The sequence below is a fragment of the Protopterus annectens genome, chromosome 10.part0 (assembly GCF_019279795.1).
Source record: "Protopterus annectens isolate FY-2018-M chromosome 10.part0, PAN1.0, whole genome shotgun sequence".
Classification (NCBI taxonomy): Eukaryota; Metazoa; Chordata; order Ceratodontiformes; family Protopteridae; genus Protopterus; species Protopterus annectens.
In genome coordinates this window covers 643,702,223-643,719,564 of record NC_056744.1, presented here as the reverse complement: position 1 = coordinate 643,719,564, position 17,342 = coordinate 643,702,223, and positions in this window count along the sequence as shown.

Sequence of the window (17,342 nt, the reverse complement as noted above, 5' to 3'; positions counted from 1 at the left end):
CGTACGCACACACATACACACTCTGTACCAGTGAACCATGATGCTTTGTGTACCTTTCCACAAATCAACAATGCAGCAGCTGCAAAGTACCTCCACTGCTGATATCAGCTCCGCACATTCAGCAACTGTCCCAGCATTCACAATCCACTGACACCAGAATCACCTCCGAGAAGTTAGATGTCAAGTCTTTCTGTGGTAATTTTTTCTTGATTAAAAAGTAGCATCTGTGTATAACCACTGGAGGGACATACCAGTCATTTCATCTAGCACAATCATGTGATACCAGATGCTCCTGAGATAAGTAGGATGCTAGTCCAGCGCCTAACCTCTTTCCCTTTTATGACACCACAAACTAAATACACATGTACTCACAGTGGTGCAATGCACCAGAAAACCATGCGTATTTCCTCACCTCTATATACAGCATTGACTCAAAGGATTATTCCAGCTATGATTCACAGCTAGCCATTACTTTAACCTTAAAAAAAAAAAAAAAAAACGTGCAACCCGTGTTCTTCATCCAACCTATCTTCAGAATACTGCAACATCAATGAGTAAACCTGCAGTTGCTGACTTCAGGCCAGGACTGCCATCAATTTCTGCAGCAACCCCTCTGGATGAGAACCATACACTCGGCATGCATCTCTCAGTCCATTTTCGCATGAAGGTTCACTGAGACAACTTCCAACCAAACTGCACAGAAAACAGCACATACACACATATACATCTACAGGCACATGCAAACAGACACAAATTACTTATGTTAACATAATTTAGTCATTGACTTATTCTGCTCAGCTTCAAGTCTATACCGCTGATTCTAAGTACCAGCTTCACCAGTGCACTGAATCTGGGTAACCTATACTGTTGATGTTATTTATATTATTTTACATTTGTTGACCGGGATAGACCGACTGGATACATGTCCATTTTCAGCGGAGGCCCGGGGGGAAAGCTCCAAAGATATACATATACAATCATTACAATGTCATATAGAACAGGAGTAATCATAACATAAAACAAATATAACACATTTTACAGTCTAGTTAAATTTATGGAAATATACCACATTTTATAGTACAGTTAAATTTGTACAGTCTAACAATCTTCTAAACTATGACAACTGGCTTAACAAAGATTTTGAGTACCACTTACAGACATATGTTCTAAACTGGCTTAACAAAGATATTTCAGTTCCACTTACAGACATAGGATAGGTACACCAGCATGCATAAAGATTTAGTCAGGCTTGGAGCAGGGACATATCCATTGAGACTTGAAATACTCATTGAGAGCTATTTTAAATTGACATAGGTTGGTATCCATGGTAATGTTAGCAGGAAGGGAATTCCAAATTTTGCCAGCAGAGTTGGCGAACTGGGAGTCACCAGCTGAGTTGCTGGATTTGATGGTTTGCACTAATAGTCTATTAGATGACCGGAGTGATCTGGAGATGGAATGGGGATAGATGATGATTTTCAGGGCAGGTGTATTATCTGGTTGGTTAAGTGCTTTGTGAGCAACAATGAGTTGATTATATTGAATCTGCCTTGGTAGCTCTAGCCATCTGAGATAATTTAGATTTTTACAGTGATGTGTTCTATAGGGTAGACCAGTTGCAAATCTAGCTATGGTGTTATAGCAGCTTGAGAGTTTATTAAGATCAGATTTGTTTAGGTTGGCAAGTAAAGGGGAAGCATAGTAGAGTGTTGAGAGTAGATGGGAGTGGGCAATGGAGGTCCTAGCATATGGGGTAAGGAATGGCTTTACTCTATAAAGTGAGCCCAGTTTTCTGTTAATGGTTTTGATTGTTTTGTTGACGTGCACATCAAACTTAGGATTGTTGTGTATAATAACTCCTAGTAGTTTTGTATGGGCATCTGGAGAGATAATGGTACCGTTATTAGCCTTAATGGAGAGAGATAACACAGTGGATCTTTAAGTGGGAGTAAAAAGTAGGAGCTTTGTTTTATTAGGATTTAGAATCAGACAGCGAGCGACAAGCCAGTTCTCTACTAGGTTGAAAGTACACTGAGTTATTGATAGCAGCTCTGTTTGCGAGGTGCCAGTGCAGATCAATGTTGAGTTGTCTGTATATTGAATGCAGTTGGCTTTAGGGATTACAGAGTGGAAGTCACTGATAAAAATGGAAAACAGAAGTGGTCCCAAGATAGACCCCTGTGAGACACCTAGAGTGTTGGGTACGAGGTTTGATCATTTGTTCGGCCATAAGATGGATTGTTGTCTATTGTGCAGGTAGGAATTGAACCATTGGAGAGAGTGCTTATCTAGGGACATTGTTGGCAGGGTGTTGATGAGAAGATGGCGGTTAGCCATGTCAAAAGCCTTGGACAGGTCCAAGAAAAGGGCTGAAGATAGCTTGTTGTTGTTCCTGTTATAGTTTATTGCATTAGAGAAGGTGAGGAGAGCTGTGGTGGTACTATGATATGGTCTGAAGCCATGCTGGGAGTTAGCCAGTAGGTTGCTTTGGGTTAAAAAGTACAGGAGTTGTTTATGGATGCATTTTGCCATTATTTTTGCTAAAGGTGATAAGATGGCTATGGGTCTATAATTGGATAACTCAGTATAGTTACCACCTTTATGGAGGGGTATGACATGAGATATTTTCCAGATAGAGGGGACTGAGGCTTCTGATATGGACCAATTAATTAGAATGGAAATGGTACACTATTGTATCAGCAGCTTTTTGCAAGTATTCGGCTGGGAGAAGGTTTGCAGCTAGGGTAGTAGGTTTTAATTTTTTGAGCAGTGAACGAATTAAAGATGTAGAGACTGGTTGGAAGTTAAAGGAGGGCTGGGAGCTGGGAGTGCTATTCTGTGGGTTAGAGGAGTTAAGGGGTATTTGGCTTGGATGGTTTCAGTAAAGAAATTATTAAAGGTGTTAGCAACATTCTCTGGTAGTTTGTCGGTAGAGGCTGAGGGAGGTGGAATGGTGGTTTGACCTGGGTCAGTAATTTATTTATCCCTGCCCAGAATTTTTGGGGGTTATTTTGGTTCCCTTGTTGGAAATAGAGGTAGTAGTTTTTTTTATCTAATAGAATAGCTTGTTTTGTCTCATTTCTTAGTTGTCTAAATTTGGTTTAATTTATAGGGTCTTTTGTACCAGGCTGTGTTGTCCATGCCTTATTTATGACTATGATTTTTATTTTAGTTTCTTTAGATAGCCACGGGGCAGCTTTTGTTTTTACCCTCATGGAAGAGCAGGAGCATGAGAATCGAGGATGGTGAGAAATTTATTGTTAAAGTGGGAGACAGCTTCATCTAGGGGCAGGTGCTTTAGGGCAGCCCAGTTGCATGCCTTAAATTCATCCTGAAACTTGCTAGGAATGAAGCTTTTACTATTTCTTATTGTTCTGTAGATGGGCTGCTGGGAGTAATTAGATTTGTGTTTGCAGATAAAGGTAAGAAAGTGGTCGCTGAGGCCATCGGGGATGGCCCTCGAAGAATACATTTGGGGGTGGCTATTGATTAGTATCCAATCTAGTATACTATCTTTTTGGTTGTCTTCCAGTCCTGGTGGGGGTGGATATAACCTGTGTGAATCCATACAGGTTCACATGGGTGGTAGGAGACTGAGAGGAACAAGTGTTCCAGTCGATGTTAAGGTCTCCTAGTACTATGGTTTCTTGTGGATAGTTACTAACTAACCATTGGAGGATGTCTTCTAGGGAATTGGTATTATTCCCTAGTAGAATATACACACAGACTATATTTATGCTTTTGTTTTTATTAATTTGGAGCTTGGTAGCAATTATTTCTGCCTTATTGACCTGGGGTGGTTGACTGGGGTGTAAGGTAACATTTAGTGTAGATTTGAAGAGTACAGCTACCCCCCCCCCCTTCCTGGTGGAGCGATCGAGTCTAAGTATATTATACCCAGGTGGTAGTATTTCATTGTCTGAGGTTGATGGTTTCAGCCAGGTTTCAGTTAGGCATAGAATATCAGGGGAATGGACTTGTAGGAGGGCATGCAGATTGTGTACTTTGTTATTTATGCTTCGTATATTTAGTTGGCAGATCAGGAGGGAGTTGGGGGCCTTATTTTTAGATAGTGATATAACTGGGTTAGTTGTAGTGGAAGTTCCCTTATCTAAGGTGGCAGGGCCAGGGTTTGGATGAACATCTCCATCCATTGCTAGGTTATTGCATAAAATTGCTATAACTTTCAGGATTTTGTTTATAAATTTTTGATAGCATTTAGATTTTCAGCTGATGTATCTGGATCTAATAGGCAGATAGTGTTTTGTGGTTAAGGAGTTAGTGATAGTTATAACTAGTGGGTAGCCTGTATTATTAGATACATCTGGGCTAGTTTGAGATTTTTGGGTGGTAAAATCCTAGGTAGGACTGATTTTCATAAATGGAGAGGAAATATGGAAATAGCAAGAGGGATAGCAGAGATAGTAATGACATTGCTTTGTATGGTATCATGTTTGAAAGCTATATTGGTTATACTGTTGTCAATTCATCTGTATTGTTATAGTCTCTACTAAAACATTTACAATCCAACAATGTAAACTTACATACCTCCATGCATATAATTCTTTGACAACATGCTCAACCACTTTATGCATGAGCAACACACATGCTCATCTCCAGTGTCTCATGCACAGTTTCTGAAACAACAAATGGCACTCACATCAGTACCGGACCTTAATGAATCTAATGTACTTCTGTACATACAATACCAAAAAAGCAAGGTCAGCTAAGTTAGACAGACACCTTCATGTAAACTATTATCACTGCAATAAGAATTAACTGCAAGATCTGTGAGTGATTATTTCTGTGAATCACAATGCCCACTAGACCACATTGCTGTCTTGACACTGCTCTTAACACTTTTATCACAGTCTAGTATTCTTCCACTAAACTTGTCGCATGGTGTCATCTGTGCCCTACCACCCTACAGCTATGCTACTCATGACAGTAGATCGGATACTTTACTCTTTCCCAGCTCAGAGCGCTGTGGCTATCCAACAAATGTTCTGACACATCAAGATGTTAATGTCACCAAGGTAGTCCTTCATCTTCTTATTTATTTATTTATTGACTTTTGTTAACCGGGCTAGTCCAGCTGGGCTTGTGGCCTACTTTCAGTGGAGACCTGAGGAGAAAAGCTCTGTGTGAACACAATACAATATCAATAATACAGAAAAATATTACACAAAAAGAAAGTTAGAAGAATCTTACAAACCATTGACATTGCCAGTACTGAAGACAATATACAATAAGTAGGAATACTTGTAAAAAATGCACTGATCTTATTTCACAGGCAAACTGCATCCCCAAATCTCTTATAGAATTACTTCTGTTCTCGAGTGGAAGTGGCTTTGCATAGGTTCATAGGTGTGTGCTAGGCTAATGGCTCTGGGGCCTTTACAAGCCTAGCCCATAGAAGTGCCCTGGCATTGTGCCACCCTACATTAGTTCCCAGTGCTTCTATCTAGTAGAGCCACTGGAGTGATCCCCGGGGTGAACTTTCTATTACCCATCCACTCATTAAGATTTCTCTTTAAGAGGGACAGTGAGGTGCTGTGCTTGACATGTATGGGAAGTCTATTCCAGAGCATGGGCAGTCTCTGGGTTATGAACCTGTCCCTCCAGCATGTTCTGTTGATTGTGGAAATGAGGTTGAGGTCTCTGGAGCATGTGGTGGGGAGGGAATGGGATTTCTTTAGCTGTAACATTTCTAACAGAGCTGGGTCAGACATGGCTTTGTAAGTCAAGCAGAGAGCACCTCTAAGTAGGTGATATGAAACAGAGAATAGCTGGAGTCTTTTGAGTCTGTCCATGTAGGATATGTGTTTAATGCCTAGGATCCTCTTTGTAAGGTACTTCTGTGGCCTCTCTAGCTGTTGCAGGTGTCTAGTGAGGTACATGCCAAATGCGGCATTATACTCGATGACTGGTCTAATGAGGGAAGAGTAGAGAGAGATGATGACCTCTTTCTTCCTGGATGCAAAACTCTTGGTAATGAGATGTACCACATAGAAGGGCTTTCTGACCACAGTGGCAATGTGGTGGTCGAAGGAGAGGTTGCTGTCAAACTGCGTCCCCAGATCTCTTATAATGCCTTCAGTGTTCGGTGGGCTCCCATCGATGTGGTAGTTAGTGACAACTGAGTTTTTTCCAAAGGTCCGTTTATTCACCCCTGCTTACTAGTACTGAAATCAGCTGCTGCCATCTGCCTTTTTTACCATGTTTCTCAGAAATACCATTTTCTCAATAAAATTAATTCATACTTTGAATCTCAACACACGTTTCTGGGCTCCTAGGTTCCTAATGTGTTGATGAGTGCTTTGAACTCAAGGGCCTATTTTAAGCCAAGCTGCACATTTATAATATCTGACATATCATGCTATCCTTGATAAGTGTAAGCAGGCACTTGTGGACATCAACCATTTGATGGAGGCCTGTATACAACAGAGACACAGATGCCAAACCAGGGGTCCCTTCCCTGCAACCACTCCAACTGGCCATGTTACACTTGCAATTGGTACTGGAGGAACTCTGCTTCACATGGGTGGGTAGGCATGTTCCAGCAAAGGGGTAGCCTCTGTGATGCCAGCCTGTCCATACCACAGATCCTATTTAGGCCACAGCCAAGGTTTTGTTCTTGATTGACTGTGTAATTCAGTCACTGGTTACTTTGCAGATATGCATAAGGTATGTATTAGTGTGGTTTGACTATGCCATGTATGACTGCCTGAGACTTCCACCTTATCAGCCTGTAGCAGCCATAAGACAAGAAAATGATCCTGAGGCAGTTTAATTAACACTTGGTTACTAACCCTCACTCTGTCATGTCAGGTACATATCAGAGGGGGCATAGTACTGCATGACAGATCTGATGAATGCAAAATACAGTCACTTCACTGTCATATTCCACACTATGTCCAATCGGTTGTAATTCATATGCATCTGTCTATTAGTAATTGTCTGTATTATGTCAGTTTTACATCAGTTAGTACTCTAACCTGGGTAACATTTGCCCATTAAAATATCATGTAGCAAGTGAGTACTTAACAGCTACTTCAACCATTGTCTTTGCAGCAATGTCTGATGCACTAAAGGACTAGCGAGTCTTAATGTAACCACTTTAATTTTACCTCTATAAAGCTTGGAACACTGACAAAATCTGTCTGCAAAAGGGCGTCAGTAAATTTGGTTATAACTTACCAAACCTTGACATGTGCCTTAGGGTAATGTCTTGCTTATCTGGTCTGTCACACTTGGCTATGTTTTTGGGAATGGATGGTATGTCCATCGTTGGCAAGTGAAGACGTACACTTTTCATCATAAGCACATCTATGATCATGTTAAAGAGGTAATCATACTTTCGATCTTCAAAAATTGGTTTGGCCACCCAATCTTGCTTTACCTTAGGGTAAACAATGCGGTAACGCATATCACCCTTAACAGCAGAGTTAGTCTGGGGACACCGCACTACTGCTTGCTGATGATTTACATTTGCATTATGATCCAGAATGGCAAGCATAGCCCTTATTTTCATCCCTTTGTAAGAAAAATGTTCAAACTTGGGACAATACTTACAAAGCAGTGCATGAAAGACTTCCAAGCTGCCTGTGTGGCAGAACTGAGTTAGGTGTTGGAGATCCTTCACCAGTGTTTGATTCAGGCCAATTTTTTCCAATGCCATGTGCACTTCATTGTCTTCCTCCAACCACTGCTTTTGCTCTCTGTCTTCAATGGGCATGTCATGTTCACAGGCATGGAACTTCTTGCCCTAGTCCCATTGGTGCTTATCAGTGATGTGATACAGTAGGGACTTCCATTTCACATTCAGCAGCTCTGCATCTCTGTTGCATGTTTCAGAACACCACCACAAGTGGTTTGAAATGCTATGACACCATAGCATGAGCTGTTCCATATCTTTTTTCCGGGCCACCTCAACAATCTTCTTAGTAATTTCTTTAGACACATGCCATAGATCAAACTGATGGTCAATGTCTGTGAACTCTGTTCGCATAGCACTGGTGATCCCACAATGCCAATCTGTAGATATAACACTGATGGTGACGTCCAGTTCCCTCAAATTATGCATGCAGTTGTGAAATGCTTTATTTTCCAAAGCTACTGATGAAATACCATCACCCAGCTGCTCCAGTGAAAAATCCAACAGATTCCCATTGTTGATGTCCATCACACTATAGCAGCAGTATTTAGCAGAATACCCTGGACTGTCACATCAACCATCACCAGCGAGTCTAATGGCTTTTCCACATAAATCCTGGATAAGATCATCTTGATGTCACTTCCAAGTGTTCTGCAGTACTGGGAAGAGGTATTCACACTGTATTTCGTAGAAAGTAGTGTGCCCGATGAACTCCAATCCCATGTAAGCAAAAAAAAATGTGCAATGTATGCATATGTGCTTCCTCTGAACAGTACAGCTGCTGCACTAAGTAGTTTGCCAGCTGCCATTCACCCAAGCATGGGCTGGCTTTGTCACGTTACAATTTCATGTCCATTCAACACTGTGCTGTCGTGGCAAACATTGTTCCCACATAACTTTTATGATAATCATCACATGCTGGTGCTTTGCATTGGGGACATATCAATTTCAGCAGCTGCCTATTCAGGGAATACTCAAAAACTATGAATTTTCTTTGCAATGCTATGTGTTGCTCTGTAGTTTCATTTTCCAAGGTGTCATCAAATTCCAAAGTTGAAGCACTGACATATGGATAACTCCATTCAGGATCTTCTTCCATGCTCTCGTTATTGTCCTCCAGCATAGTAATGTCTTGATTTTCCCCTCCACTGTTGGCAGTTATTGTTGACAAACTATCCGTTCTGTCTGCCCAGTCTTGCTCATCGACTGCATTTCCATCACTGTTCCTGGGCACTGAAGTGTTTTCCTTCGACATACCACTGTTGGATGAAAGTTGAGTATCTTTGACTGGAGTGCTACAACCAAGTATGGGTGACAGTACATCCAATTCCATACATTGTCTTGACAAGTACACCTGAGTCACTTGGTCCTTCATTGTTTTGACATTGTCATTTCCAAGGTCATCGTCTGCAATGGTCCTGTGTGCATAAGTGTGGTCCTTCAGTATATGCTTTACTGTGGGACACAGCTCTGGAAACTGCATTGCTGCATCTTTCCAACTGGAAGCCATCGTCGCAGCATCATGTACAGAAACCCGTGGGAGGCAGGTCTGTGTTCCAAGACTTGTTGTATAATATACTGTCCTTGTTTGACTCCGTCGACTCCATGATTTTTGCTTGCCTGCAGTAACACTACATTGAACTTCAGAGTTGTTTCTGGCAAACTATCCCATTTCATTTCCAGTGGTAAGCGTGGATCTTTTGTTCACAGAACATGTACCACTGGCAGCACTACTTGTTGACATGGTCATCTGCATTCCCGCTTCCAGTACACTTTCAGTATCATTAAGGTCAAGATCCATCCTGGAGCTGACTGTTTCTTCATGGAATGTTGATGCACTGGCCTGAGAGAAGGAAAGAGAAAATTTATGTCACAAAACTATACTCCTAATCATAGTATGATTTTAGCACTGAAATGTAATTCTAGTAGACATTGTATCCAGTTGCTTACACTATTGCCAATTGTGACTTCCTTTTCCATAATCAGGTCTGGTTCCTGGACCATGAGCAGCATCTCTTCCTACAATTCAGAAATACAGAATAAGAGTTATTTTTATTAACAGTGGCAGACCACCATTCCTCCCACAAAAAATAAAAAAAATTAATTTCTTATTAAGGCTATGTGGACTGACTAAAGTTTGACATTTACTATATACAGATGATGTGCCCTGCCAAACCATCAAGTGAATGTCATGCAGCCATTCACATAAATTTAGTAACCAGATACAGACTGACCCTTCAAGCTCACACTAGATTAAAAATGAGCACACCTGGCCATCAGCACACACAGCATATATGAAAGCTGTTTTGCATCTCTCCACATAGCCTGGTTATCAGCTGTTGGTTGCATTACTGCGTCAGATGGACTCGTCTGTCTTGACAGCAACTCATCCAGGAACTGTACAGGGACAGAAAAAAATTGCCGGATTAGCAGTCTGACATTATTTCCTAGATGACAATGAAATTACCATGTTAATAAACAGTGCCTTATTTCGGTCACCTACCTGCCACAGAATGGATGAGCATGGTGATGGTGTCACGAACTGCAGTGTAATTTTTACACTACAAGACCTGCAGAATACAGGCCATTACAACGACTAACACCTATTTACAGTATGTGTCAGCCATTGTTGACACTGTGAAGGGTTGCTATAATAATTACTACAAATTCCATGGTTGTTTGGCTAGCTTCGACAGCTACAAAGCCCCACTCTTTAAAATCATGAACCTATCCTCAAAAACACAGCCTTAATGATGCATACCTTTTCCCGTGCCTGTACCGCAGTACACTTACAGGATGACAGTCTCTCCTTGGTTTGCATTGACTGAACATTGTAGGCAGTGCATTCTTCTTCAGATGATGACAAGTCTAACCTTTCAGCAGCTCTTCTGGAAGAAGGTTCTTCATCATATTCTTTTCGAACATACAAGCCTCGAAATGCTTGGAGCACAAGTAATACTTGGCTCTCTTGCTGCACATCACTTCCTTCACAAATTTTGGAATGCTGCCCACATTGGTTCCACAGCGAGTCACCCATACAGTGCAAAGGTGAACATCCCTGGGGAGGGCATGTATAGACACACCATCCTCAAGTTGGCAGTGTGTCTTGCACACGCATAGGCTAGACAGTGTGGCATGTTGTATTGCAGATGTTCTTAAGGAAACAAGGAAAATAAGAGTCAGTCTGTTATTAGGAGACATGCATGGCTTAGGGAACAGCCCTTACCGGACAATATCAAATCAAAACTACTGGATGCACCATTGCACAAACACAACCTATTTGGTAATAAGGTAGGAGAGGTGCTTAAAAAGATGGAGGAAAAGGCTAAGTCTATGCAAACTGTTAAAAACTTCTTGCAAGTGCAACCACCTTGATTCAGCAGACACTTAGCCTTCAAAGCATTGGACTTTCCCTGCATGCACTAAGCAGGGCCAGACCAGGTCTCAGATCAACAAGCCCTCCAGGGCCCCCTCTCAGAGCCCTCAGAGACCAAAGTAGTGGCCTATGTCCACCCCCAAGATGGGGAGTTCTAAGCCACCTCCCTTTAGCAAGAACTCCCAATGACTCACCTCAGATCCCGTCCTCCTCTGCCTGCCTACCTCCCCTTGGGGGAAGGCTCGCCATGTACTCAAACAACTGGACCACCATCACCAATGATCAATAGGTCCTAAAAATTGTTTCTCAGGGATACAAATTCTCCTTCCACACCCTCCCCACCGCCAAAGGTTACCCAGACCTTCCTCAAAACCAGCAAGCAGGGGCAATGAAACTCATCACCACCCTGATTTCCATGAGAGCAGTAGAACATGTTCCTACAGAACAAATAGGCCAAGGCTTTTACTCAAGATTATTCCTAGTTCCCAGAAAGGAAGGCACCTGGTGCCCTATTCTCGATTTATCCATCCTAAACACCTTTCTGGTGATACCAAAATTCAAAATGCTCACCCTCCAGCAGCTGCTGTCCATGCTTGCCAGGGACACTTTGCTGGTCAGTCTAGACCTCAAAGAAGCTTACCTTCACATCCCCATCAGGGATTCATGCAGGAAATTCCTCTGCTTCAGAGCAGGCTCACAGCACTTTCAGTTCTCTGCATTGCCCTTTGGCTTATCTACTGCTCCCAGAGTGTTCACACAATGTTGGGCATCTGCTATAGCATTCTGCAGGCAAAGAAACATTCAAATCTACCCATACTTAGATGACTGCCTCATTCAGGAGACACCCAGGAAAAGTTGATCCTGGACCTAACCTTTGTAAGAAACCTATTGACCTCCTTGGGGTACACAATCAACAAAAATAAATCCAAACTAGTACCCACAAAGAATATTATTTTCCTGGGAGCAAGTCTGGATACAGCCTCCCAGATGGCTTACCTCACACCAGAAAAACAAACTGCTCTTCCAATTTACTTCAGACATCTGGCCACCAGACCCCAGCTCATGGCAAGGAAAATCCTGCAAGCCCTGGGGTACATGGCCTCTTGCATACTTCTTATTCCATATGCCAGACTGCATATGGGGAAACTACAATGGTACCTAAGGAGCCTTTTGAGTCAACACTGTCATGATCTAGAAACTCAGATACCCGTGATTCCCTGCATCAAAGCAGAGTTCCTCTGGTGGGCAGCAGCCTGCTCACAGAACAAAGGTTTACACTTCCAACCCCTCCGCCACCCAAACCCTCACCACAGATGCATTAGACTATGCCTGGGGGCTCAACTAAACAGCAGGTACATACAGGGGCAGTGGAACCACCAGCAAATCTCCATGCACATAAACTTAAAAGAGATGATGGCAGTGCAACAGGCCTTGATAGCTTTCAAACCCTTCCTCTCTCCAAGAACTCTCCTCAAGATGGACAACCCCACTGTGATGTGGTACATCAACAAGCATGGGGAGATGCATTCTTACCCCCTGTGCAGGCAGACCATGACCCTATGGTCTAAAGCGGCCTCCATGGGCCTACACCTCATAGCTCAGTACTTTCCAGGCGCACTCAACACCCTTGTGGACTGTTTGAGCAGACAAGTCCTGGATCCTCATGAATGGCAGCTAGACAGGTCTACCTTCTCCCAGATAGCTCTAAGATGGGGGACCCCAGAGGTCAACCTCTTTGCCTCACCAAACAACCACCTTCTCAGCAAGTTCTGCACCAGGAAAAATCACAGCAAGGCTTGGAGAGTGGATGCCCTATCCTTCCCCTGGGCACTTCTCTCAGTCTATGCCTTCCCACCCCTACCCCTTCTTGCGAATGTACTGATAAAAATAAGGGAGGAAAGACTGAGGGTCATCATCATAACTCCAGACTGGCCCAGATAGCACTGGTACCCCTTGCTACGCAGCCTGTCCCAACACCCCCCTGGCATCTTCCTCAGATACCACACCTCTTGATTCAAGGTAAAGGGGAATTTTGCATCCACATTTGCAAACTCTTAACTTGGCAGCTTGGCTGATAGCCTAAGCCACACCCACTCTGCACCTCTCAGCACACAGGTGTTAGAAGTGCTCCATGAGACCAAGTGCCTTAGTACCAGGAAGTCTTATGCAGGCCAATGGAAAAGGTTCTGCGCCTGGATGCAGGCAAGTGGGCAGAGAATGTCCCAGCTCTCCCTCCCTCTTATCCTGGACTACTTGGCTGACCTGCTTAACAGTGGCCTTTCCTTCTCTTCCATCAAGCTATACACCTCAGCAATCTCTGCTCATTGCTATACTGAGCATTCTATTTTCTCCCATCCACTGATCAAGCAGTTCCTCAGGGGAGCTAATAACCTAAGGCCCCCATGAAGGGTCCCTCCCCCGGCATGGGACTTCAGTTTTGTGCTAGAGAAGCTCACCCTGCCTCCTTTCAAACCAGCTGCCTCAGCAGACCTAAAATTCCTCTCCTGAAAAACTGCCTTCCTCCTGGCCATTACCTCTGTCAGAAGAGTCTCCAAGCTGCAAGCCCTTATGGCTGTCAAGCCTTTCATTATCTTCCATGCTGATAGGGTCACCCTCAGAACCAATCCTTCCTTTATGCCTAAAGTGGTATCTGGTTTGGCCCTCAATCAACCCATTCACCTTCCCCCCTTTTTTGCCAGCCCCCAAAACAAAGGGGAAAGAATTTTGCACTCCTTAGATGTGCAAAGACAGCTCAGATACTACCTAGGCAGGACTAAGCCTTTCAGAAAATCTGTCCAGCTACTGGTTAGCTTTACCTCAGGGGCAGAAGGCAAAACCATCTCCAAACATACCATCTCCAAATGGATAGCACATTGTATCCATTTCTGCTACAAACATCATGGGAAGCCTCCACCAAAGGGGATTAGAACCCATTCCACAACAGCAACATCCACCTCAGCAGCTTTCCTCAGAGGATTTCCTACTAAAGACATCCTGGAGGCTGCCACATGGACATCTGTTCACACCTTTACCAAACATTATCATCTCCCCCTCCTCTCTAAGTCTAGGGTGGGGTTTGCCACTGCAGTCCTGCAGGGCATGATAGCCAACCCTTAGCCTTTGGGGCTGCCTCTACCCTTCCTACGAAGCTTTGGGAATCTGCCCAAAAGTGATGACTGCAACAATGAAACACGAAGAACATAATACAGTTGTGTACACTTACCATAAATGCAGATGTTAGAGTGTCTTCACTGTTGCAGTCTTGGTTCCCCTCCCTCCTTCCCCTTCTTTTCTTTTTGAGCACTCTCTCCATTTCCCTCTCCTTTCCTTGGAAAGAGACATTGTGTTATGTGTACTGTTTACTCTGTGGGGACCTGTCCTCTTATCCATGCCTACTCCTGGGGGCTCCTGACAAGTTAAGGCAAGAAAAACTGATGTAATGGTGTCAGCTTCCTCTCTTTATACCCCTGACAACCTGACATCAGTCTGAAACCAACAGCAACTGACACCCAATTCAGAAGCCTCTGGTATTCTGGCTGGCCGAGGGCTATCCGGGCAGGGATAACCCAAAAGTGAAGACTGCAACAGCGAAGACACTCGAACATCTACATTTATGGTAAGTGTACACAATTGTACTTTTGACAGGCCTATCTCCACAGGAAGAACAACAAAGCAACTGGCAAGAAAAAATGTAGTGGGACTACACACAAACATGAAGGCTTGTCTAACACAAGACAATGCAGAGTACAAAAAGAAATGGGTGATGCACTCCACATCCCCTGAATAAAGATCATAATCTTCATCTGCATGCAAACAAGGTGACAATGTCAAGGAACAAGTCAGCCATCAAGTATATGAACCTTGCCCATGGCAACAGCACTGCTTACAAGCAAAGATTAAAAGAGATGCTCAGTTATGGAATTAAGGCACCCTTTAGATGCCTAAACTGGTACACGTGCATCAGGTGTGAAGCCTGATGAACATCAATTATTCACGCTTTCTGATCAGAAAGGGGAGAGCTGAGTTAACAGGTATCATGCTGAGCAGAGGCATTCATCATACAGACATCCTGACTCCTCAATAACTGTTTCTAATTGACTGCTGACCAAAGGAAAGAAAAAAAACAAAGGAATAATAAGAGAAGCACTACATGTGTATGGAACAGAAGGCAATGGTTTAGCACAGTTACATGCATCTTACCATTGGTATAAGATGAAGCTATGTTAAATATCAGTGACAAAGAAGCTTGTGATGGCCAAACAGAACACAAAGTAGGAAAAGCAAAATAGAAATTAAAATGCATTCACACCCCTTGAAAAGGTATCTCAAAGGACACACTCTCCATGACTGTCTCTACTGTGGCTGATCTAGAATTTCTCTTTGCAATAGCACTGTATTGCTACTTGTGCTCCCACTCTCAGTAGTCCAATTCTTCTTAGAAAAAAAGCAATTTATAAGGTCTACAATCTTCGTATGTAATTGTATATAATTTTATTTGTATGGAAAGTAATCCCAACTCTGTTATTTACTAAAATGTCTATCAATGCTATACTGCCCAAGCACAACATTTTCTGTTGAACGTACATTATATTGTATTGAGGATCTGTTCTCCCTGGGTCTCCACTGAAAAGAGGGTCAGAATCAGCCACAGGACTTTGACAGATAAGAAACTGCAAATAAATACATAAATAAAAAACTCATGTGACCACTAGCCCACTGCAAAGAACACATAGGCAAGTAGAACACAGAGACAGGTAGAGGGGTTATGTGTGTTAGTAATCATCTTGCTTCAGGTGGAAATAATCCTAGACAACCATAAATTAGCATAAACAGCGTACGCAATCAATACCATGATCTGCAATCTGACTGTCACCTACTGTTTTGCATATTTGTGCCACCGTCAATGTCCACTGTCTGTGGAAATTACTCGAAAATAATAGCTAATAATTAAAGGAAGGCCTTGGAGTACATACCAGGATGTATGTACAGAAGATGCTCAAAATTAATGGCTATCAGTCACAATCTAGAACTTGCACCCGTTGAACTTGTACTTATTTTGGGATATGCAGTCTTTCGTGCTTACCCCTCCCTTGACTTATTCAGGCAACTGCCCCATTCAGGAGCCTTTCCTTTTGTTTCCTTGAATCTCTGGTAAAGTCTGTTACATGTCCATTAATAAACGTTAGTGTGATTGTGCTAGGCAAACTGATTAGAAAGACCTGCAGTAAACATAACTTGTGCTTCCTCGAGGCTGAGCACAACTATAAGAATTGGAAGATTATCAGTGCTTATGATTACTAGGCTACTTGGCCTTGCATATTTCCATTAACCATTGTTGTATTATCCACAAATTAACCTAACCTATGTGGTTATACTGTTGTCTCATCCATCCCATGCTTGGTACCTTTAGATGAAATGTAATGAAACCAACTAGGATCATGCTATATAGAATTTCACTTATGGCCCTTTGTAAAACTACCAATATAACCACTGAGATAGCAATAACATGGTGAAACAGTTTGGCCTTCACACAATTGTTTTAGTTTGTAGAACTGACTCTGTTTGACTGACGTTGCATCCAAACATTACTGCATCAGTTTGTAAAGTAATAAACATTGAAAACAAGGCTGTGTAAATAGCAGAGTGCCCCAGATTCATAAGAAAACATTGCTCATGCTCGCATTGTATTCCTGAATTTAAATCAACTAATAGAGAAACTGCCGTGTCCACACAAAAGACAGCAAACTGTTCGGGCAGTGCTGCGAACCCATACGTTCAGCAAATCAGTAAAGTCTGTCAGTTTTACTAGTGGTCAAAGCAGTGCAAATGACAAACATGATATGATGAACTGATTACATTTACAAATCCTGTTCTTGCTCAACACCAGAATAAACTCTTACCCTAAAGGTGAACAAATATCTGCAGCATTCGTTACATTTACATACTATCATCTGCTGACATTCTGTTACGTGTATCAATTTTTCGCATAAGCTTTCTCTCAAAATGTATGATACGCCTGCTTTTTTGTCACTGTATACTTCACCTGCTCTCAACTTTACCATATAAACAGGTTAAAATTGGTCTATAACATTAAATCATTGCCATATAACTTGAATAATCTTAATGTTTTTGTGGTATGTATAACACATTACAATTATTCAAACTGCATTTGTTGCTTGTATAATGTTTAAAAACTGCTGTGTAATACTTTGCATTTTTTCTCCACAGGCCTTTGCAGAAAATGTGATAATGTAAGGGTTTTGTGAAGCTTGGTGAGGATTTGTGAGCTGTAAAAAAGTTTGGGAGAAG